The 24400-nt window shown below is 44.6% G+C and overlaps 1 protein-coding gene across 4 annotated transcripts in view; it reads left to right on the top strand.

Moving 5' to 3' along the window:
- The window catches only part of MTF2 (metal response element binding transcription factor 2), a 411648-nt gene that overhangs the window by 21282 nt on the left and 365966 nt on the right, over nucleotides 1-24400 (top strand). The gene's annotated exons all lie outside the window — the stretch shown is intronic.

Below are 24400 nucleotides of genomic sequence, written 5' to 3' on the forward strand. Positions count from 1 at the left end.
CCAAAAATTAAAAGGGCGTGGAGAATGATCAGCAGTGTGTCTGCCACGCCAGCTACTTATATAAAGGACAAGTTGGTGTTAAAATCTAATTTAGATTCCAAATCCGTGAAGGCCCTTAGGAACCCATCTTTGATTAGTGTTCTGGTGTTGTGGGCATGGGGTTTGCTTCTTGAAACCTGCTGGCATGATGATATTTTTTTAAAATTAGAGATGTTCTGAGTCACCTGCTTCCCTTTTCTGCCATAGTGTGTCGTCGCACTACATGGCACCAAAGGGATAACTAGATATTTTTCACAGGACATGTAGATTTAAGAAGCACCCTATTTCATGGACAAGTAGATATTTTAAAAAATTCCACTCCCCTGTTGTAGTGACCAGTCAATAATTGAGTTCTAGATCAGAGAAAAGTTAAATAATTTTATTAAAAAATCAAATTGTACTGAATAAATGGCATAAAGGGTCAAAAGTAAAGTTTTATAGACCGTAGTCAGAATCAGACTAAATATAAGTCCGAAATGGGCAGCAAAATCATAAAGAAATCAAGCAGTGTACATAAAAATCATAAAGTTCTGGCTTACCTCCAAGACCAAGGGGTTCTTCTGCACAATTTTTGCATTACAAATCAGCAAAAATGCAGAATCATCATGGCAAGTAATAAATTATTCAGCAAATCAGAGATTTAAACCTCACTGTTAAAATTAACTGTGTTATTGTCATCCGGAGATTTCCCAAAAAAAATTGAAACATTTCAATAGTGATGATCTACACCAACCAATGAATAAGATTAGGCCCAAAAATGGAGCTACAGCAGATGGGCTTTGGAAACTGCTACAGTTAGGATTGTTGATAAGTTTTTGAAAAGCGCACACACAATCCATGATTTCAACTTGTCTTCGCTTTTGCCAAGCCTGTGGGGAATGGGTTTAGTTGCCTCTCTGTCCTGTGGAGACCGTCATCTGGCATGTGGTCATCCATGATGTAAATATTGGTGACCCCCACTCTTTGTAGGCTAGCATTGTTTGAAATTGTCCCAAACACGTGTGCATATCTAGTTGTACACTTTTACATCCATGTGGGTCACGGTTTTATTGTCTTGTATTGAAGATGTAATCGAGAATGAATTACCTATGGCCTTTTCCCTTCCTCAGGTGAATTGGTGAGCTTTTTTCTTTGTGTTTTTTTTACATTGAGACCATGAATACATGTTAACAGCTGTCATGAGAAGAGTACACCATAAGAGTCTTGTGATGCTAACCGCAATTCACTGGTCATGAGGTAATTTGTGATATTCTGCGAGACTAACATGAGCTATTGCTCTTTTTTTAGCTTTGCCCTAGCGTGATGATGTGTTTGGCTATTCAGGAGTGGTTCTCTTATGGGTTTGCACACTACTTAATAATGGTTTACCTTTCTACGTCTGTGGCACGTCGGCTTTCTTTTTTCTTCTGTCCTGCAATGTGTGTTTTTGCAGCTAGAATGTTTATTCCTTCTTTTCTGCTTTGCTAGCTTCTACCTTTTCTGCCTGTCTATCCATTCGGTTTTTCACATGAGTAATTTCCAGCATCTCTTTGAATGTGTATGTCTTCCTTAGAAACTTGCATCTTAGCGATTCAAATTGTCATCCCTTTATGATAAGTAATTGTACTACGTCATCATTGGTGTCATTAAAGTCCTGAATTGCTGTCCAAAGTCAGTCAATGAAGTCAATTGATTCTCTTCTTTTGGAAGGAGAGATTGAGCATGTATCTTTCATAGTTGACATTTTTCTCGGTAAAACCATGACATTTATCCCTTTGTTATATCTTAATGCCTTTGCTGGCGAGCAGTTCTTTGATGGTTTTTGCAGATCCCTCTGTTTACTAAGTTGTTTTTTTGAGTGAATCGCATGCTTTTCAGCTCTTTCTTTAGATGCTTCTAGAAAATTCTTATAAAAATTCTTTCCCATTTTGGCCCCTAAGTTGCTGCTGGAATTTACTATAAACAGTACTATTGTCTAATAAATGATATTTTTTGTATTGTAAAGTGTGTACTATCTTTGTTTCAATTCCTTTTTCTCTTTGATAGCCGCCCATGTCTTGTGCTCACCTTCATTTATTAAAGTGTTCACTTGGTTGGCACTCATTCCGATATTGCTCCTTGACTGAGTACCGCTTGTGCTTTGGCCTTGTTTACCCCGCATTTTTCCTTTTCTTTGGGGCTTCCCTGTCCCCTTTCTCTTTCTGTGTATGTATACTTTGTTGTGTGTTGTGTCCATGCACAGCACTTTATTTTTTAGCTTTTCCAGGCCAATAGGGTCTCCTGTGCATCGTCCAAGCATAGTGTTGGGCAACAAAGCTTTATGCCTCATTGAGTGGCGCCCCCTGTTGGCACCCACACGAGCAACTCTGATGATTTTTTTTCAGCACATGGGCATGTCTCGATTGTGAAGGCAATCAAAACAGATAAGACCGGTCATGTAACTTGTTATTTTACGTCCCCTCCTGTATACCTGCTCCGTGTTGCTGTCCTTTGTGTCTCCCACGTCCTCATTACTCCTTTTCACTCCCCAGCAGATGTGGGGCCCAATGACTCTGGGCCTGTTGGGTGTTAATGCCGGACCTTTGCCACCATTCATAAGTGGAAGAAGATGGAATAAAAATGTTTAAAAAATGTGCATACAGTTCATTATCAACTTTTTTTTTTTTGAGTGGCATTAACAAGAATTATTTAGAAGAATATCAGCCCTTCTTTTTTAGACCGCTATCCCCTCAAACGTGAATTGCTGATTTAAATTGTTACTCCCTCTTACATTTAAGAAAATCCTCTTCTTTTGGAATTTCTGATTCTGATGGTGAGCTTGGGCTACATATGCCAGATTTGTGAAGTGCAAGTTTGTATGTGGCCTAGTCCTGCTTTATGACATACCCCGTTTTTCATATATGGGCGTAATGGCGACCATGCGTGGGCTTTTTATTTTTTCTTCAATTTATTGGTATTACCCTAGCTGTAGATGTCATTTTCCCTGTGGCCTTCATGGACCCCAGTGTGGTCCTTCATTCGTTCAGCTGATGAGCATCAGGAGACTTCTAGAAGTGAATCTTGCTAGGTGATTCCTCATCGTTGTCCCCAAGCAGTAGGGTCAAAGGTTCTCATTTCATTTTGACCCAGATTATACTTCAAATAAATCTGTTATGATTTTCCTGTGCTCTTGTATTTGGTAGCATGAAAAACATACATGTCACATTGTGCCCATTTCTCCATTTACCCTCTATCCCAGGTCCTCTGATGTGAACATAGTGCTCAGATGGGCCAGGGTTAGATACCAACACAATCACATTTTGTAGTTGTTTTCTTTGTGTGGGCTGCATATTGATGTTTTTGTGGCACTAGCCTAGATGTTCTTTCTTGATTCATAGGATATTTATATTCTGAATTCAAGGTTTCACATAGTTATGTATGTATGTATTTAAAATTTTTGGTGTGTCGAAGTTGTCACAGAAGACTGGGTTTAAACTGTATGATGTCTCTGACAGATCTGCACCTCGTGTGCTTGCAGTGCCTGAACACGACCATGAACCAAAGTCATGCTCTGAGTGCCGGTCCATGACCCCGAAGGCTTTGAGGAAGTGGTCCCTGAAGCTCATGGCGGCCTAGTGCTCAGCTCCGCATCGCTGCCGGTCTCTTTCGGAAAGAAGGCCACAAGACTGCTCGCGGAGTCTCCACCACTCTTCATCGTCCCACTGTAAGTCTTCAGGACGCTCTGGTCACAAGAAGTCTAAGAAGGCCAAAAGTTCTTGGACTCATCGCTTGGACCACGCAGCGCAGGGAGATCGTTGATGCTCCTGGCTTCAGTCTGGAGAGCTTACTTTTAGGTTGGCTCCATGCCTCCCCGAGTTTCAGGGAGCCAAAACCACCCCTACCCAGCTGAAAGAGTTTTATGAGGGCCTAACCCTTTTGGGCCCTCTGAGGTCAGAAAGGTGTCCTTCTGGTTCTGTGCCAGCAGCTTCGGGCCCAGCTACTGAGGGCCTCTTCAGATCTGTTATCTGATCTGTTCCACTGCCGTCCATGCCTATGCGACCTTCCCCGGCAAAGATGTCAACACTCCCGACATCAGTTGGGCCCACAATTCACTTCGACCCAATACTTATCCCTGACGAGCCGGAAGGGCGTCACTAGACTCTGGATCCATCTTCGAAGGGGTCTATTCACCCCAGGTTAGATCCTGACCCCCTTTACTATGGGTATGGGTACGTGGATAGTTTGGAGGGGTCGCTGGACCCTCTAGAACACCAGCTAGAATATTCTGAAATGGACTGGGCATAGGGATTTAGGCCAGGCTAGTGGTCTGGATACTTCTCCAGATGCTGGAATGCTTTCTCCCTCTACCGTGGCTACAGAGAAGGGAGCATCATATTCCATGGTGGTCAGATGGGTGGTTGAGTTCCTCAGCGTCAAGCTTCCTCCTGTGGCAGTCAGGACTAACCTCCTGACTGAGGTGCTTCAGCCTACGGCTTCCAACTCGGAACCCCTGTTACCCTTTAATGAAGCCCTCACGGATGTCCTACTTGGTATCTGGTCCAGATCCAGCACATGGGCTCATGTGAATAGGTCAATCATCGCCACCATCGACCAGCACTGAATGACCCTAAATTTGTGTCCCAAAACGGTACGCCTGAGAGCTTTGTCATCCAGGCTTCTTCCTCATCTGTCGCATTCCCATCTACCCCTCCGGACCGGGAATCAAAAAAGTATTTTCCTCCAGTCTGGCATTGCGGTCCGTGAACACCGCATGCCCCTTAGGCTGCGACACCCATACATTATGGGATATAGTCGCGCAGGTGTTACCGGAGGTCCGGGCCATCATTTCCCAAGGAGTTACTGATGGGAGGGAGGTGACCAAGTACACAATACATTGTACGTTGGACACAACCGACTCATTGGGCAGATCGGTTGCGTCAACTGTGGCCTTACGGCGACACCCCTGGTTGAGGACGTCTGGCTTTTCAGGGTATGTCCAACAGTCTCTCATGGACATATCCCACAAGTATTCCTTCTGTTCATTGTCATGTATTGGATCTGAGCTTCATCAATTTTTAAGTTATGGTCTAATCCTTTCAACTTTGTTGCCTGTTTCACAATAGTGCTAGTTTGCAAAATGTTTCTAACGTGTTTCATCCAGTAAAATGTGCCCCAGTGCTCCTCTAACTTTTACCAATTCCCTATAAATGTGCCTCTAGCATGCTCATTCAGTTCCAATACATATTGCTCTGCTTGTTTTTTGCCCTATTGCACTTAAAAGAAAGTTGTCAGATGTAACGTTACTTCTCCCCTGATGACTGCCTTGGTCTCATTACCGACAATGGCTCAAGACGTTTCTCCAGTTGCCGTTTCCTTAGCTTCTTATGGTATGGTAAAAGGCTTAGGCTTCGAAAGTTATTTAATTTGTACACCATTGTCAACATATTTGGGCGCCTCATGACACATTAATGCGTCAATATTACAGGAATGTGATATGACAGTGTTTTTGTCTCTGTCTTTCAAATAAAGCTGAATTTTGTGCGGGGAAGATATCAATCCTAGAGGAAGGCCTTTGTGCGTTTAAATAAAAATTGCATTGCCTATATTATTGTGGTTATCCTTCAAGTGTTCATATCATCTGGGTCTTCTTACCAGAGAGGTTGGGGAGAGTTTACCTGATCTTAGTGGCCTCATTGTGTCTGATATGGTCTTAAAGTCTCTGCCCATTACCAGCTCATCTTCTGCTAAACTTAAAATGTGAAGAAAAAGGGACGGCATAGAAGGTGTCTTTATTATCATAGAGAGCATAGATGTACACCAGTGTCTGTATTAAGTGATCAGAATCTAATGGGTGCCATCAGTCCTGGATCTGTGGTTCCTTTCAGGATTTAAGTGAACGGTCTGGACTCATAAACAGTGGATGCAGGCACACAGTTGTCCAATTATCAGTTGCTTATGCTGAGGATCTATTCTTGTACATTGCCTTTAGATGCACAGTTCTACCTAGCAAATATAACCAGAAATTAAAAAACATTAATATGGTAAAACATACGACGAACAAAATACTGAAAGTGGTCCAAGTCATGGCAATCTCTGGTTCTATCTAGAACCTACTCATTGGACTCAACAGTGAAATTCGAATGCTAATAGGGTTTGAATCAATCTTAAAAAGTTCTGTTGTATATTTTTGGATGGTTTAAAAAATATATTTTTACTGATTTCACTTAACAAGTTAGTTCTCACGCTTAACATCGAGGTACAGGCACTGTAGGCACTACAATCTCTGTTTTAGTTACCATACAAACCCTCAGATCGGTGGCACAGAATTTGCAATCATATTTTCCTTTTACCAAACCGTTTATGTCCTCTCATTCTTTAGTCATAGTTCTTGAGTCTCATACCTGTTCTCCTGGCTCTTCACCCTGGTTCCCCAGTATGATATTAGCAATGTTTAGAGCGTCACTCCTAGAACCTAATTCATCCCCCTTTTAATACGCTCCCAGTACTACTCAACATAGATCCCCTCTAATAACCCATGGTTGACAGTACCTTCTTCCATATTACATTGCGTTTGGAATCTGAAGGGGACAGGTACATGCTGGACAGATGACTCCTGTTATATGTCCTGTGAAATATTTTCAGTTGAAGCAATCTCTCTGATGTTGAAGTGCATCTTCCGAATCGCCATTGTCTCTCATGCATCTCTGTGCCATTTGTCACTGTGATGTTGTAGGTTGTCAGGGATATTGCTAAGATGTGTAAAATGGCCTCTTCAGCCAATTTGTTTGCTTAAGAGACCGCCTTCTAGAGGGGATTCTTCTGAAATCTATCCAGTTTCAATCAGATTTCTGAAGGGTGTGTGTGTGTGTGTGTGTGTGTGTTTTTTTTTTTTAAAGTATATTGTTGTGTAGTTAATATTCCTCTTGAAGCTGTGTGGAGCTTTTTATCCCTGCCATACATATTAAGTTACTTTCTTCTGAGATAAATATAGTGTTCCCAGGGAAGGAACCCTTCAGAAATGCTAAATCTCCTATTGTTTCCCCCTTCATTAGAAGTCTTGTGTATCTCCTAAATGTAATCCTGCGCTATTGCAGCTATGGTAATCTTCCAAACTTTTAGCACTTCTCTGGTGGGATGCTAAAGACACCCTATGCCTCTGCAATTGTATAGGTAATGTAAGTATGTTTTTTTGCCCCTAATTTCTTGCCTGTCTAATCAAACTGACATGTCTTCCAGACCATGGAATGCCTAGTTGTTGGCAACTGCCAACTGAGAAACCTCGTAGTAGTATCAGACATCAGGCAGCGCTATTCCTCCATAAATGTTGTTCTGTATAATTTTGAGTGTTCTTTGTAGGCTACCGCCATCAGAAAGTAGGCATTTTGATTCGCTTTCTAGCTTCTTAAAGAACAGATCTGTGAGATGGAACAGTATTTTGTGTCACATAGAGTAGGCGTGGTAGCAAAATCATATTGAAGAGCATTTATCTTTCCAGGAGTTACTGTGGTGATGCCCACCAGTTTGATGTCTCCTTGAGCCTAGTGTATCAATATCAGAATAATTCATTGTAGTCTGTTTGCAGCATCTTGGCTAGAATGTAGGTCTCCGTATTGAGTTGGGAAATGAATCCCTAACGGGAACTGTTTACTCACGGATGTGGAATTCCTATAGCCAGATGTCCAGGACATATTGTTTGGTGTCAAGCACAACATGTTTTCATGTTTATTTTGTTCATGGGACAAGTAGGCCCAACCCCCTGCAGCACAAGCCCTATGGCTGCCAGTTTAGAGTACCACATTGTTAAGCAGGGAAGAGAATTGTCTGCAGTAGAGGTAATATTTGTGTCCATATGTTAATGATGCTTCAGATTGTATTAATGGGTAATTAATGCAAAGACTTTATTATTAGGGTGTGGGCTCAAAATAAATGTAGTAAGCTTGGACTGCATTACTTATAGTGGTTCCAGAAAAAAAAATGTGTAAACAAGTCTGCAAAGTTTAACAAAATGAGGCTACTTTTAATGCTCCCAGAATGCTGCCTGACTAGATGCAAATATTTACAGAAGCTTGAGCTAAAGATTGATGATTCTGATGGATACAACTACCTGTGGATTCCTCACCTAATGAATACTCCCACGGCGCCAGCATTCGACTGAAATCTTCTTCCTAGCTTCTGCACGTCGACGAGGACGTCACATTTGCCCACGCGACGCCGTCTGACGTCATACAGGCAATAAGAGGTCCTCGCCGACGTGCCGACGTCAGTTCCCTTTTTTCCGTGCGTTCGAAACGGTTATCTTCGAGGGAGCTACTGTTGCTTTCGAAGTTACAGTGTGTTTTTCTGCATCGTGTTTTTCTCTGAGGTTACTATGTCTCAGAGGAAGTCTGGTTTCAAGCCCTGTCGGGAGTGTGGGGGCAAGATGTCCGTTACTGACCCACATTCGGACTGCTTATGGTGCTTAAGCTCCGACCACGACGTCGCAACATGTGATTCATGTCAACACATGAATCCGAAAGCCCTAAAAGAGCGAGAAGCCAAGCTCTTCATGGCGAAGTCAAAAAGGAAGGAGAAGAAACATCATAGGAAGTCCTCCTCGCCGAGGTCTCATCGGCGTCATCGAGACTCCCGGCGCCGTAGGGATTCACGGCGCCATTCCAGCAAGGAGAGGTCTTGATCGAGGTCGTTTTCGGCTCGGCGTTGAAAGACTTGGGAGGTCAGTCCCACAGTCACTCCACATCCATCGACGCCGTTGCCTTCTCCGGCTTCACCGACTTCGCCTGGGCAGACATCTTCAGTGATTGAAGTGACGCAGCCTCAGGTGTTCTCTCCGGCATCGCAGACGTCGAGGCTGGTGTCGGGGTCGCCTTCGAACCAGGCACCCCAGTATCCGGCTTTTCCTGCCCCTGGAGCCGATAATTCCGCATTTCTGAATGCAATGTTTACCATCTTCCAGCAGATGGCTCCAGGCGGTGCTCCGACCGGTCCTTCGGGGCCGTTGGCTTTCACCTTGGGTGCTCCGGCGCTGCTACGGCCAGCACCCTTCATGCCCTTTCTCCCCTTGGGGAATGTGGGCTCGGCGCCGGTGTCGGCTCCGGTGGCTCCAGAGGTTTCGGCCCTGGAGGTTTCCATACCGTCGACTTCGGGGTTTCGGCCAGTGACCCCGACAGGACCATCTGAGACTCCGAGACAAACCTCTCTTCATCCGGCTCCGAACTCAGCGTCAAAGCTTCTTGTGGCGCCGGACATGGCGTCGGATGGATCCGGCGATCGGCGTCGTTCCTCGAATTCGGCAGATGCCATGTCGACGCCGCGTATTGAAGAGAGGCTACATTCTAGGAGACGTGCTCTCCGTCTCTTGGAGGAACAAGTATACCAACGGGTCTTGGAGGAAGGAGAAATTGAGGGTTCTGGCGAGGGTCTTCATGGACTGGATACAGCTAGTGGGCTGGATACTTCCCCTGAGTGGGACTTGTCATCTCCAGGGGAGTATACTGAGGAGGCAGCCACTTTTCACGCTGTAGTAAGAAAGGCAGTTAACTTCCTCGAACTGCCTTTGCCGGTAGCGGAGGCGAAACAGAATTTATTAACTGAGGTCCTACATCCGGCCTCTACTGCAGCAGAGCCTCTTTTACCATTCAACGAGGCTTTGCTTGATCCGGTATTGGAGGTTTGGAAGAAGCCGGTATCTTCCTCGGCGGTTCATAGGGCTGTGGCCAGGAGGTACCGGGCTGCACCATCTGACCCTGGCTTTCTGTCCAGACACCCTACGCCGGAGAGCTTGGTGGTCCAGGCTTCCTGTTCTTCTAGATGTGCGCCTGGATCTTTTCCGACGGTGCCGGGGGACAGAGACTCCAAGAAGTTGGACTCACAATCCAAGAAAATATTTTCGTCCTGTAGCATGGCGTTCAAGTCCACCAACGCTACATGTATCTTGGGGAGGTACATCTATGCTCTTATGGACGAAATAACATCATCGCATACGGAGCTTCCCCAAGGGCTCTTGAATATCGTGTCAGATGCCCAGGCTGCTGCAACCCAGGTTATCCAATCTGGGTTGGACACAACTGACTCAGTGGCTAGAGCGATGGGCACGGCTGTGGTTGCGAGGAGACAGTTTTGGCTTTGCAACTCAGGGTTCTCTTCGGACGTGCAGTCGACCCTGTTGGACCTCCCGTTTGATGGGGACAAACATTTTGGGGCCAAAGCGGATTCGGCCTTGGAAAGGTTTAAAGAAAGCAGGGCCACAGCCAAGTCATTAGGACTGCAAGCTGCTTCTTCTGCCTCCTCCAGATTTTTTAGGAGGTTTTGTGGATTTGGACGTGGCTCTTCCTCTTCCTTTCGGGGGAGATTCCAACAACCTGCCTCTTCTCTCACCTTTAGATCAATTAGAGGGAGGGGTAGGGTCCGCACCAGGGGAGCCTCTCAGCAGCACTCTGCCTCTTCCTCGTCCTCTGGAGGGGTGCAGCAGGGAAAGCAGCCTTAGGCTTCCACTAATTCTCACTCACTCCTCTCCTGTAAGGGGAAGGTTACTGCATTTTCTTCACAAATGGGAAGCTATTACATCGGACACTTGGGTTATCAGCATTGTGGGAAAAGGCTACACCCTTCCCTTTCGGGAGTTTACGCCCCCCATCCCGCCCCGCCCATCTTATTGTTCAAAAGACCACCTCCTGCTGATAGAACAGGAGGTTCAAGTCCTCCTTTTAAAGGGCGCGGTGGAGTTGGTTCCAGAGCAGGAAAGGGGTCAAGGTTGTTACTCGAGGTACTTCCTGATTCCCAAGAAGGATGGTCGGTTGAGACCAATCCTGGACCTGAGGATCTTGAATTGGTTCCTCAAACAGGAAAAGTTCAAGATGCTGACCCTAGCTCAGGTGCTTTTGGCGTTGAACAATGGAGATTGGATGGTGTCTGTCGACTTGCAGGATGCTTATTTTCATATCCCGATACTCAAGTCGCACAGGAAGTATCTCCGGTTTGTGGTGGGGTCGCAGCACTATCAGTTTGCGGTCCTCCCGTTTGGTCTTACTTCAGCACCTCGAGTCTTCACGAAGGTGATGTCGGTGGTTGCAGCAGAGCTCAGGAGGAAGGGGATAGCAGTATTCCCTTACCTAGACGACTGGTTGATCAAAGCCAAGTCCCCGGAGCTTGTGTTGCATCATCTGCAGTCAACAACCCAGTTGTTGTTCGACCTTGGCTGTTCAGTGAACGTGCCCAAATCTCACCTAGAGCCCTCTCAACGCCTCCTGTTCATAGGGGCAGTACTGGATACAACATTGGATCGAGCCTTGCCTCCGCCTCAGCGGATTCAAGATATTCAGGAGTTGGTTCCAATGTTTCGAAGTGGAGCGGTCGTTCCAGTCCTCAAGGTCCTTCGTCTGCTCGGTCTGTTTGCCTCCTGCATACTGTTGGTCACGCATGCTCGCTGGCACATGAGGGCTCTTCAGTGGTGCCTCCGAAGGCAGTGGTCTCAACACAGAGGGGATCTCGAAGGTTCTGTCAGGATCTCCAGAGATGCTGCCACGGATTTGAAGTGGTGGATTGCGGACGACAATCTTTCCCAAGGAAGGCCGTTCACGCAGCCTCCACCAGTGACCACGGTCATAACGGATGCTTCCACTCTAGGGTGGGGAGCTCATCTGGGGGACCTGGAGATCAAAGGGCTTTGGTCTCCAGGGGAACAGATGTTTCATATCAATCTGTTAGAGTTACGGGCTGTACGTCTGGCTCTCAAGGCCTTCCTCCCATCCCTTTGCGGTCAGTCGGTTCAGGTCCTGACGGACAATACTACTGCGATGTGGTATATAAACAAACAGGGAGGAGTGGGGTCATACCTTCTCTGCAGAGAAGCTCTTCGACTATGGTCCTGGGCAAGGGACCATCGGATTTGCTTGGTAGCAAATCATCTGGCCGGAGTTTTGAATGTACTTGCGGACGGTCTCAGTCGCCATTTCTCGGCCGACCACGAGTGGCGTCTCCATCCAGATCAAGTTCGTCTAATCTTCCAGTTGTGGGGGGTTCCTCGGATAGATCGGTTTGCCACCCGGGAGAATTCGCACTGTCCGTTATTCTGCAGCCTCCAGTATCCGGTGCAGGGGGCTCTGGGGGACGCGTTTCAGAGAACCTGGTGCGACCAGTTGCTTTACGCGTTTCCCCCATACCCTGGATTCCTCGAGTATTGAGGAAAATTCGCCAAGACCGGGCCCGAGTAATCTTAATAGCTCCGGATTGGCCAAGGAGGGTGTGGTATTCCGACCTTCTCCAACTCTCAATGTGCCCTCCGCTCCGTCTCCCTCTCAGGGCAGACCTCCTCTTGCAGTCGCAGGGGCAGGTTTTACACCCCAACCTCCAGAGTCTGCACCTACATGCCTGGAGATTGAACTGGGCAACCTGAGTTCTTTCTCTCTCCCGCCTGATGTAGTGGATGTTATCTTAGCGGCCAGGCGACACTCCACTAAAACTATCTACGCTAATAGGTGGTCTAAATTTGTGTTATGGTGTGGAGAGAGACAGATTGATCACTTACGCGCTCATTTGTCGGATGTTTTATCTTTTGCTTTGTCTTTAGCGCAGAACGGTTGTGCAGTGGCTACTATTAAAGGTTACTTGTCTACCCTGTCAGCCTTCATTTGTCTACCAGACCAACCATCGTTATTTAAATCTCCTATAGTACTTAGATTCTTGAAGGGCCTTATGAATAAATACCCTCCAAAACCTTTTGTTATGCCTCAATGGGATTTGTCCTTAGTCCTGACTTTCCTTATGGGGTCCCCTTTTGAGCCTATGCATTCTTGTCCATTAAGGTTCTTAGTTATTAAAACAGTTTTCCTGGTGGCCATAACATCTGCAAGGAGAGTGAGTGAGTTGCAGGCTTTATCGGTAAAACCCCCTTATACAGCTTTTTATGGGGATAAGGTGGTGTTGAGGACCAAGGCTGCTTTCCTTCCGAAGGTTGTTTCACCCTTCCATTTGGCTCAAACAATTACTCTGTCCACGTTCTATCCTCCGCCTCATCCTTCAAAGGAAGAAGAGAGACTTCATCGCTTGGACCCAAAGAGGGCGTTAAGCTTCTTCATAGACAGAACGAAGGATTTCAGGCTGGATGATCAGCTTTTCATCGGATACGTGGGCAAGAGGAGAGGAAAGGCAGTCCACAAGAGAACACTCTCCAGGTGGGTTGTTCTTTGCATTAAAATTTGTTACTCTTTAGCAAAGAAGGATCCTCCTGATGGTATTAGAGCCCATTCCACCAGGGCTAAGTCGGCCACTTCGGCCTTGGCTAGGGGTGTTCCTGTGGTCGACATCTGCAAGGCCGCAACTTGGTCGTCCCTTCACACTTTTGCGAAGCATTACTGCTTGGACTCTGAGGTCAGAAGGGACGGTCATTTTGCACGGTCAGTGCTGCAGGATTTCTTGGTTTGACCATACAGGCACCCACCACCGGGCGTGGTACTGCTTTGGGACTCTATTCATTAGGTGAGGAATCCACAGGTAGTTGTATCCATCAGAAGAACGAGTTACTTACCTTCGGTAACAACTTTTCTGGTGGATACATTAGCTACCTGTGGATTCCTCACGGTCCCACCCGCCTCCCCGTTGCCTTTTTGGTCTTACCAAGTAATCCTTGAGTGCGCCCCTCTTGGTTTTGAGGACGGGTGTAGATTATGTATATATGGATATTTGTATATACATATGTTCGATGGCATGTGTAGCTGCAGATACACATGCTGTGCACAGTCCGCCGTCTAGTGTTGGGCTCGGAGTGTTACAAGTTGTTTTTCTTCTAAGAAGTCTTTTCGAGTCACGAGACTGAGGGACTCCTCCCCTTTCGGTTCCATTGCGCATGGGCGTCGACTCCATCTTAGATTGTTTGTTTTCCGCCATCGGGTTCGGACGTGTTCCTTTTCGCTCCGTGTTTCGGGTCGGAAAGTTAGTTAGAATCTCGGAAAAAAACGTCGGTATTGTTGCGTTCGGTATCGGGTTAGTTAGAACAAATCGACACCGAATTTTGAAGAGCTCCGGTGGCCCTTCGGGGTAATTTCGATCCCCCGTCGGGGCCTGGTCGGCCCGACCGCGTGCGACTTCAACACTGATGGAACGGACCCCGTTCCGATTCTGTCCAAAATGCCATAACAAATATCCGTATACGGATCAGCATTTGGTCTGTAACTTGTGCTTGTCCCCCGAGCACAAGGATGATACGTGTGAGGCCTGTCGAGCGTTTCGGTCCCGGAAGACGCTGAGAGACCGAAGAGCCAGAAGACTACAAATGGCGTCCACGCCCACAGGTCCACATCGGTTCGAGGAGGAAGAAGAAGAAGCTTTCTCCATCCACGAGTCGGATTCCGAAGAACTCAACGCCGACAAAACGTGAACCGTGAGTAAGACGTCGAAAATTAGGATTCACGAAAAGTCCACAAAAGCCCAGGGGACGCCACCGCCGACAGGCCATGGCTTAACCCACAAACAAGGTGACCGAGCCAAGGCACCGAAAACGGGCATGCTGGTGTCAAAGTCATCCGACTCCGGTCGTGATACCGCCACACAGCAACCTCGGAGCCGAGACAGCGGCTCCGAGAAACCTCGGCACAAAGACGTCGCCGAAAAGGTTCGGCACAGAGACACCGAGCCGAAGCACAAGAAAACTTCTTCGGAGCCGAAAAGAAGTTCCGAAAAGATTTCGGTCCCAAAACACCCAGCCTCGGAGCCGAAAAGTGGTTCCTATACAGAGGAACAAGGGCTAACCACCCAATTACATAGCTTTGGAGAGGACCTTCACTCTGTGGAACATGACCACACACAGAGAAGGCTTCATATCCATGAAGATACAGGGAAGATAACCACTCTTCCCCCAATCAAGATCAAAAGGAAACTTGCCTTTCAACAAGGGGACAGGCAACCACAGGCAAAGGTGGCAAAGAGAACAACCCCACCACCTTCTCCACCACCATCAACACATGCATCACCAGCAACCACTCCACCACTAATGCACTCACCAGCTCATACAATGAGTCAGGATGACCCCGATGCATGGGATCTCTACGACGCTCCAGTGTCTGACAACAGCCCAGACTCTTATCCCACAAAGCCTTCGCCACCTGAGGACAGTACATCTTATACACAGGTGGTCGCAAGAGCAGCCGAGTTCCACAATGTATTGTTACATTCGGAACCAATTGAGGATGACTTTCTCTTTAATACCCTATCCGCAACCCATAGCCAGTACCAAAGTCTTCCCATGCTCCCAGGAATGCTAAGACATTCGAAACAAATATTTCAGGATCCTGTTAAAGGCAGGGCCATAACTCCAAGAGTGGAGAAAAAATACAAGCCACCACCCACGGATCCTATATATATTACAACACAACTGACACCGGACTCAGTAGTTGTGGGGGCAGCTCGTAAGAGAGCCAACTCTCATACCTCAGGCGACGCACCACCTCCGGACAAAGAGAGCCGCAAGTTTGATGCTGCGGGTAAAAGGGTTGCAGCACAAGCAGCAAATCAGTGGCGTATTGCCAACTCTCAGGCACTTTTGGCAAGATACGACAGGGCTCATTGGGATGAAATGCAACATTTCATCGAACACTTACCCAAGGAGTTCCAAAAAAGAGCGCAACAAGTGGTGGAAGAGGGGCAAAGTATCTCCAACAATCAGATACGGTCTTCCATGGATGCAGCAGACACAGCTGCAAGGACAATAAACACCGCAGTTACAATAAGAAGGCACGCATGGCTACGCACTTCTGGGTTCAAACCGGAAATCCAACAGGCTGTGCTCAATATGCCGTTTAATGAACAGCAATTGTTTGGGCCGGAGGTAGACACTGCCATTGAGAAACTCAAGAAGGACACCGATACAGCCAAAGCCATGGGCGCACTCTACTCCCCTCAGAGCAGAGGCACATTTAGGAAAACACCTTTTAGGGGAGGGTTTCGAGGTCAACCCACAGAAGCCACAACCTCTCAAACAAGACCTACCTACCAGGGGCAATATCAGAGGGGAGGTTTTCGCGGACAATTTAGAGGGGGCCAATTCCCAAAAAATAGAGGAAAATTTCAAGGCGTCAAGACCCCTCAAACTAAACAGTGACTCACAAGTCACACACCCCCATCACATAACACCTGTGGGGGGAAGACTAAGCCAGTTTTACAAACTTTGGGAGAAAATAACAACAGATACATGGGTACTAGCAATTATCCAGCATGGTTGTTGCATAGAATTTCACCAATTCCCTCCAAACGTCCCACCGAAAACACACAAGATGTCAAAACAACATATAGATCTTCTAGGATTAGAAGTTCAAGCACTGCTACAAAAGGACGCAATAGAATTAGTACCAATTCAACAAAAGAACACAGGAGTTTTTTCGCTGTACTTTCTAATACCCAAAAAGGACAAAACTCTGAGACCAATACTAGATCTCCGAACACTAAATACCTACATAAAATCGGACCACTTTCACATGGTCACGCTACAAGATGTAATCCCACTGCTCAAACAGCAAGACTACATGACAACATTAGATCTAAAGGATGCGTATTTCCATATACCAATACATCCTTCACACAGGAAATACCTAAGGTTTGTATTTCAAGGAATACATTACCAATTCAAAGTGTTACCATTCGGAATAACAACTGCGCCAAGAGTTTTTACAAAATGCCTGGCAGTAGTAGCTGCGCATATCAGAAGGCAGCAAATACATGTGTTCCCGTACTTAGACGACGGTCTAATCAAAACCAACACTCTAAGACAGTGTTCACAGCACACAAAATATGTCATACAAACCCTTCACAGGCTAAGTTTCTCCATCAACTACGCGAAGTCACACCTTCTGCCGTGTCAAACGCAGCAATACTTAGGAGCGACAATCGACACAGCAAAAGGGATTGCCACACCAAGTCCACAACTGGTTCAAACATTTCACAAAGTAATACAGGCCATATATCCAACACAACAGATACAAGTCATAATGGAAATGAAACTACTAGGAATGATGTCTTCATGCATAGCCATTGTCCCAAACGCAAGGTTACACATGCGGCCCTTACAACAGTGCCTAGCATCACAATGGTCACAAGCACAGGGTCAACTTCTAGATCTGGTGTTGATAGACCGCCAAACATACATCTCGCTTCTATGGTGGAACAGTACAAATTTAAACCAAGGGCGGCCTTTCCAAGACCCAGTGCCTCAATACGTCATAACAACAGATGCTTCCATGACAGGGTGGGGAGCACACCTCAATCAACACAGCATCCAAGGACAATGGGACATACATCAGAGACAGTTTCACATAAATCACTTGGAACTGTTAGCAGTATTTCTAGCGCTGAAAGCATTTCAACCCATAATAACCCAGAAATACATTCTTGTCAAAACAGACAACATGACAACAATGTATTATCTAAACAAACAAGGAGGAACACACTCAACACAGTTATGCCTCCTAACACAGAAAATATGGCATTGGGCGATTCACAACCACATTCGCCTAATAGCACAATTTATTCCAGGGATTCAGAACCAGTTGGCAGACAATCTCTCTCGAGATCACCAACAAACCCACGAGTGGGAAATTCACCCCCAAATACTAAACAATTACTTTCAGATTTGGGGGACACCTCAAATAGATCTATTTGCAAACAAAGGGAAACTCAAAATGCCAAAACTTCGCATCCAGGTACCCACAAGATCAATCCCAAGGCAATGCTCTATGGATGAACTGGTCAGGGATCTTTGCGTACGCTTTTCCCCCTCTCCCTCTCCTTCCATATGTAGTAAACAGGTTGAGTCAAAACAAACTCAAACTCATACTAATAGCACCAACATGGGCAAGGCAACCTTGGTACACGACACTACTAGACCTGTCAGTAGTACCTCATGTCAAACTACCCAACAAACCAGATCTGTTGACGCAACACAAACAACAGATCAGACATCCACATCCAGCATCCTTGAATCTAGCAATTTGGCTCCTGAAATCCTAGAATTCGGACACTTGCACCTCACACAAGAATGTATGGAGGTCATAAAACAAGCTAGAAAACCTACCACTAGACACTGCTATGCAAACAAGTGGAAAAGATTTGTGTATTACTGCCAGAATAATCAAATTCAGCCATTACACTCATCTCCAAAAGATATAGTAGGATATTTACTACATTTGCAAAAATCAAATCTAGCCTTCTCTTCCATAAAGATACATCTCACAGCAATATCAGCTTACCTGCAAATTACTCATTCAACTTCACTATTTAAAATACCAGTCATTAAAGCGTTTATGGAAGGCTTAAAGAGGATCATACCACCAAGAACACCACCTGTTCCTTCATGGAACCTCAACATTGTCTTAACAAGACTCATGGGTCCACCTTTCGAGCTCATGCATTCTTGTGAAATGCAATACTTAACGTGGAAAGTTGCATTTTTGATTGCCATCACATCTCTAAGAAGAGTGAGCGAGATTCAGGCATTTACCATACAAGAACCATTTATTCAGATACATAAAAATAAAGTGGTTCTAAGAACGAATCCTAGATTTTTACCAAAAGTTGTCTCACCGTTCCACTTAAATCAAACGGTAGAATTACCAGTGTTCTTCCCACAACCGGATTCTGTAGCTGAAAGAGCACTACATACATTAGACATCAAGAGAGCACTAATGTACTACATTGACAGAACAAAACTAATTAGAAAAACAAAACAACTATTTATTGCCTTTCAAAAACCTCATACAGGAAATCCAATTTCAAAACAAGGCATTGCCAGGTGGATAGTTAAGTGTATTCAAACCTGCTATCTTAAAGCAAAGAGAGAGCTGCCTATTACACCAAAGGCACACTCAACCAGAAAGAAAGGGGCTACCATGGCCTTTCTAGGAAATATTCCAATGAATGAAATATGTAAGGCAGCAACATGGTCTACGCCTCATACATTTACCAAGCACTACTGTGTAGATGTGTTAACTGCACAACAAGCCACAGTAGGTCAGGCTGTACTAAGAACATTATTTCAAACTACTTCAACTCCTACAGGCTGAACCACCGCTTTTGGGGAGATAACTGCTTACTAGTCTATGCACAGCATGTGTATCTGCAGCTACACATGCCATCGAACGGAAAATGTCACTTACCCAGTGTACATCTGTTCGTGGCATGAGTCGCTGCAGATTCACATGCGCCCATCCGCCTCCCCGGGAGCCTGTAGCCGTTTAGAAGTAGATCTTGAACAATTGTACATTTGTAAATATATTACTTTACCCTTTATTATGTACATACGTATTCATTCCATTCGATGGGCACTATGACTAACATACACAACTCCTACCTCACCCTCTGCGGGGAAAACAATCTAAGATGGAGTCGACGCCCATGCGCAATGGAACCGAAAGGGGAGGAGTCCCTCGGTCTCGTGACTCGAAAAGACTTCTTCGAAGAAAAACAACTTGTAACACTCCGAGCCCAACACCAGACGGCGGACTGTGCACAGCATGTGAATCTGCAGCGACTCATGCCACGAACAGATGTACACTGGGTAAGTGACATTTTCCTTATTTGTGTATATACATATTTAGTGTATATATCTATTGTTTTAAAAAAAAAAAAAGGTTTTAATAAATTTATAGCCATCTTATTGCAATGATGTGTAGTTTGCGATATTATGAAATGTTGCCTTTATTTTTCATTACATAGAATTATTGTTCTCAGGCACGTAAAAAATGTTGGTACTGACATCGGCACGTCGGCGAGGACCTCTTATTGCCTCTATGACGTCAGACGGCGTCACGTGGGCAAATGTGACGTCCTCGTCGACGTGCCGAAGCTAGGAAGAAAATTTCTGTCGAATGCTGGCGCCGTGGGAGTATTCATTAGGTGAGGAATCCACAGGTAGCTAATGTATCCACCAGAAAAGTTGTTACCGAAGGTAAGTAACTTGTTCTTCTTTGCTTTCAAAATAAAATACTCACAAAAATGCAACTAGGAAAAAATGTTTTGCTAAATTATTGTGAATTTGTAGGTACCATTTCTTTGAAGCATCGTTTAGTAAAGTGTTGAGGCATGCTAGCATTCCCAAAAATATTCATAATGGAAAATCATTGTAACTAATTTCAACAATAATATGTAGAATATGAAAATAAACAAGCATTGGCAAAGCCAGTAGGTCCCACATTGGTGGACAGTCTTTTTTGGTTTTGTCAGTGCGTGTCGTGTTTTGACATGGCTTTTATAAAACTATTGTTCTGGGATGTGCCAGACCCTCAGCAGTGGAACACACATTGACAAACAGCAAAAATATTTTTTGTCCCTAAAAAGCACACAGTGCTACAGTAGTTCCTGGCACTGAGCAAAACTACTTTGTGTGCCAATATGCTCTTTATGAAAGAACAGATAGCTATCACTTACAGTAAAGCCAGCCGACATTTGGATAGAGGGATAGAATTTTAATAAAAACAAAAGGTCTTGGTTAACGCTAAACCTTATTAGGGGCCCAATTATTAAAGAAAGTCCTAAAAGTGCACCAATGGCTTAAGTCTTAAGTCTTAAGTCTTAAGAATTGGTCATGCGAAAATCTGTCGCGCGTTTACATGTTCACTTTCTCTCCAACCACTTTTTTCCCCAACCATGAAAGAAGTTTTGCTTCACCCTTGTCAAGAGTACATTTACAAAAATGTTCTCAGTATTGAAAAAGATTAGAGAAGAGCTGGTGAAAACCCTCAAAACAAGTAAGATAGTATGTTTAAACAGACTCAAAAGGGCATTCCAACCCAGTAATTATTGCTTACCGCTACCTCCAGGCCCACCCAGTATGTAGATCTGCAGAAAGGAGGCAAAATAAGGAAATTGCTAGTATTCAACTATATTATTAGGCCTTGCATAATCAGAGATGCTATTATCCTGGTTCTTACATAATGAGATTGCTGCCATAATTTGTTGTTGCGCTACATGGCACCAAAGGGACAACCAGAGATAGAGATATATATATATATATATATATATATATATATATACACATACACATATATGTATGTGTATATATATATATATATATATATATATATATATGTATACACATAGATATATACATATATATATATTTTTTACAGGACAAAAAGATTGATGAAACACCCTGTCCCATGGGCAAGTAGATTTTATAAAATTTCACACCCCTGTTTCCTGCTCTACCCTTTTTTGGGTATCACCACAATCTGGTTTTTGGATTTTGGGCTGTTCATACTGTGGGAGATTTCTACCGCCTTCGCTTCATTAAACATATCTTAGAGGTGTTTGTTAGGAAAGAAGTGAAGCTCTTGTATAATTCTATAATCCTCCTGGTGTACCATTTGGACCCAGGATTTTCTTCTGCACCCCATTGCTTAATATCCTCCTCTACTTCTTTATAGGCTTATGCAATTCAGCAGCTGCTTCATTTGTGTTTTTTAGTATGTCTGTCTAGTGAGACAGAGCTAGTGGGTCAGTGTTCGTTCCGTTCTCCTCCTCATACAGATCAACGAAATCTGCTCAGATTCGAGCAATATCCTTGTTCTCTCAAACCTGCCTCACCTTACTAATGTTAACAGTTTCTACTCAACTCAAGCACTCTTCTTTTCTACTTAGCCAGGCTATCAACATCCCAGTCTTGTTGCCTGAATCATCGATCCTATACTGTGTAGTGAGGTATTGAGCTGTGTCTGCATTATTTTACTGGTATCTTGTATTCTTCTCTCTTCTGTTCAGTTTCATCAGTATGAGTAGGTTGTTATTGATGATGCATGACTCTTCAAGATGTTTCAGTTCTTGTTCCACTGTTACACCTTTTGTAATTGCAGTTGTTTTGTTAAGCTGGTCTGTGCCCTCAGAAGTGGTTTGTACTCTTCCCAGAGTGTCTTGGCGTTCTCTACTGACAATTTATTTTCTTTAAAATATAACTTGGTGGTCTTGCACAATATCTTCATCATCTTTGTGTATTGGAGATACTAGGTACTAAGGCTCCACATGCAAGAGCCTCCCCCCTTTCTTTTTGAACTGTGCATGTCTACTGAATGGCAAAGATACATTTTGCCTTGAAAACTACGGTGACTATCTGAGGCAGCACCATCCTCTGGATGAATATGCAGTCCATTCTAGAATATGTGTTATGTACTCCAGAGAAATAATGACAATTTTCTTTTGGTTGCATTCTCCTCCATACGTCTGCCATTTCCACCTTTTCATGAATTGTGCATGGTGTGCTTTCCCTCTGCTCCTTCCCTGCACTTTTTGATCTATCTCAGTTTCTTTCTATTATTTTATAGAACTAGCCTGCTATGATATGTAGTGAGTCAGGTGTTTTCAACAGTATTTGTTTTCTGTCCAGCAGCATTGGGGAGGCATATAAACTGAATAAGGTGAGTGCTTGTCTTCCCCAATTCCTTTTCACTGTGGCATAGCAGCCATTGGGGTCCATTGCTTGTTACATTTGCATCCTTTTGCAGAGAGCTTTATTGCATGCAGCTTTACTGCGTTCAGCGTCTGCTTCCAAGTCCTAGTTCCTCAGTCCTCCTATGTGCTTACCACTTGTCACTCTTATCTCCCTGCTTAGCCCAGGGTCACCCTGTGTCTTACATAATATACCCCGTAACCCACCCCCGGTTTTCTTTCAGAGACTCTGCCTGCATCCTGTGAGGAGTGTTAATCACCTCGCTGCAGCAGGAAGAAATATTTGATGCTCCATAGGTGCCCCTGTTTAGAATTTATTTTCAAAGTTGTCAAGTTAGTGCTAGTGTCTTGGTCTGAAGTCAGGGTGAAGTTCATTATTTGGCTGGAGAAATTCCTACTTTGTCTTCATGCATCACAGCTGCAGGATGGCAGGACCAGCTAGCTGCTTCTTGAGAACCCTCGTTACAAACACCTCATATCAAGAAAAACAGACTTATTTTCCAGATAAACCTTTAAACTGCACACTGGAGGCCTGCAGCTGCCAGAGGCCAGGAGATCTCACCAGCATACAACCAACTTTTCAGCTCGAAGTAATCTCAGCATGAGACCAAAGACCTAGCTGGAGTTGAAACAGGGTTACGTATCAGTTGCCAACGCCCCCAAAAACATTCACTAAAGCTGCAGACTGGCAATCTACAATACCACATAACACTTCTCTTCACGGTGTAGGAATCAAAACATGAGAATTGGGGATTAAACAGGGGCTGCTGTCAGCCCAGCACCAGCTTGAGAGGTCACAAGCATACAACTTGAAACTCCTTACAGGGAGTGATCATGGCATGAGAGCAAGACACCACTGGATTCTAAATAATGTAGTCTTCATTGTCAGTACAAAGCAACAGACATGCGTCAGAACTCCTGGGGATCTCAGAGTTTACACAAGATGATAATCATTCCCTGGAGTTATACTAGGACAACAAAAATGACAAGGCTGGAAATTGAGAGGCAAGGATAGATTGCCAGATTGCATCTCCATTCATGCAAAGGCTTGCCATGGATCGCGAACATTATACAAAATAAAGACATGGTGACTAATAGTCTCATTGTGTCTCATGTGTTCTGGGCACCTAAGGGATCCCAGAGCATAAACACTGTCTTAGAGGAAGCAAAGAAAGAGCTGCAAAATAAGTTACTATAATTCTGTTGACACGGATGACTACACTACATAAATTGCAGCGTATGAAAGTCTGGGAGTCAACAACATACAAACTTTTGACCAGGAAATACTTAAGCTGAGAGAACAGCAACATACTCCTTAGTGTGTCTGAGCTCAGCAGCAGAGAAGGGGCAAGACATAAAAACACGTGTTAAGGGAGCATTTGTAGCATGATAGTAAAAATGGAGCTGAGAGTAAAGAAGAGTAAATGGGCAGAGTGAGAAAGTTGTTTATTAGTTGACTGGGATGTGAGTCCTCCGCAGATAATGTCACAATTCCATACGGGGTCCATTTTGTTCTCAATAATTTTATCCCTTGGTAGTTGTAGCACAGAGTGGCAGGCTTAATTTAGGAGAAATGTGTAAAGCATTTATTAGTACAAAAACAGTTAAAAGAAAAAAAAAAAAAAAAGACTCTCAGAACAAAATAATTGATTGAATTTTAATGACAAATGGACAAGAAAAATCTGACTTGGGGAACCAGAGATATGATTTTTAGACGTTCTGAGTCAAAGTACCTCTTAAAAGGGCAAAGCACCAATTCAGTTTATCTGGTTGCGTTAGACCAGGTCAAAAGCTGAGACCGATTTCAAGCTACTACCAGCCGGGTACAGGGAACAGGTTTGTCCGGGGGAAAGTTTACCTTGTGATTTAGAAGATTTTCTAAAGAAAAGTCCACATCAGCAGTTCTGGTTGCAGGCGGGATTCAAAAAAGGGCTCAGCGACAGCAGCCTGGTGAAGTGTGGGTCCTTAGTGAGAGCCTTGACTC

Source organism: Pleurodeles waltl, chromosome 4_2 (genome assembly GCF_031143425.1).
Source record: "Pleurodeles waltl isolate 20211129_DDA chromosome 4_2, aPleWal1.hap1.20221129, whole genome shotgun sequence".
Lineage (NCBI taxonomy): Eukaryota > Metazoa > Chordata > Amphibia > Caudata > Salamandridae > Pleurodeles > Pleurodeles waltl.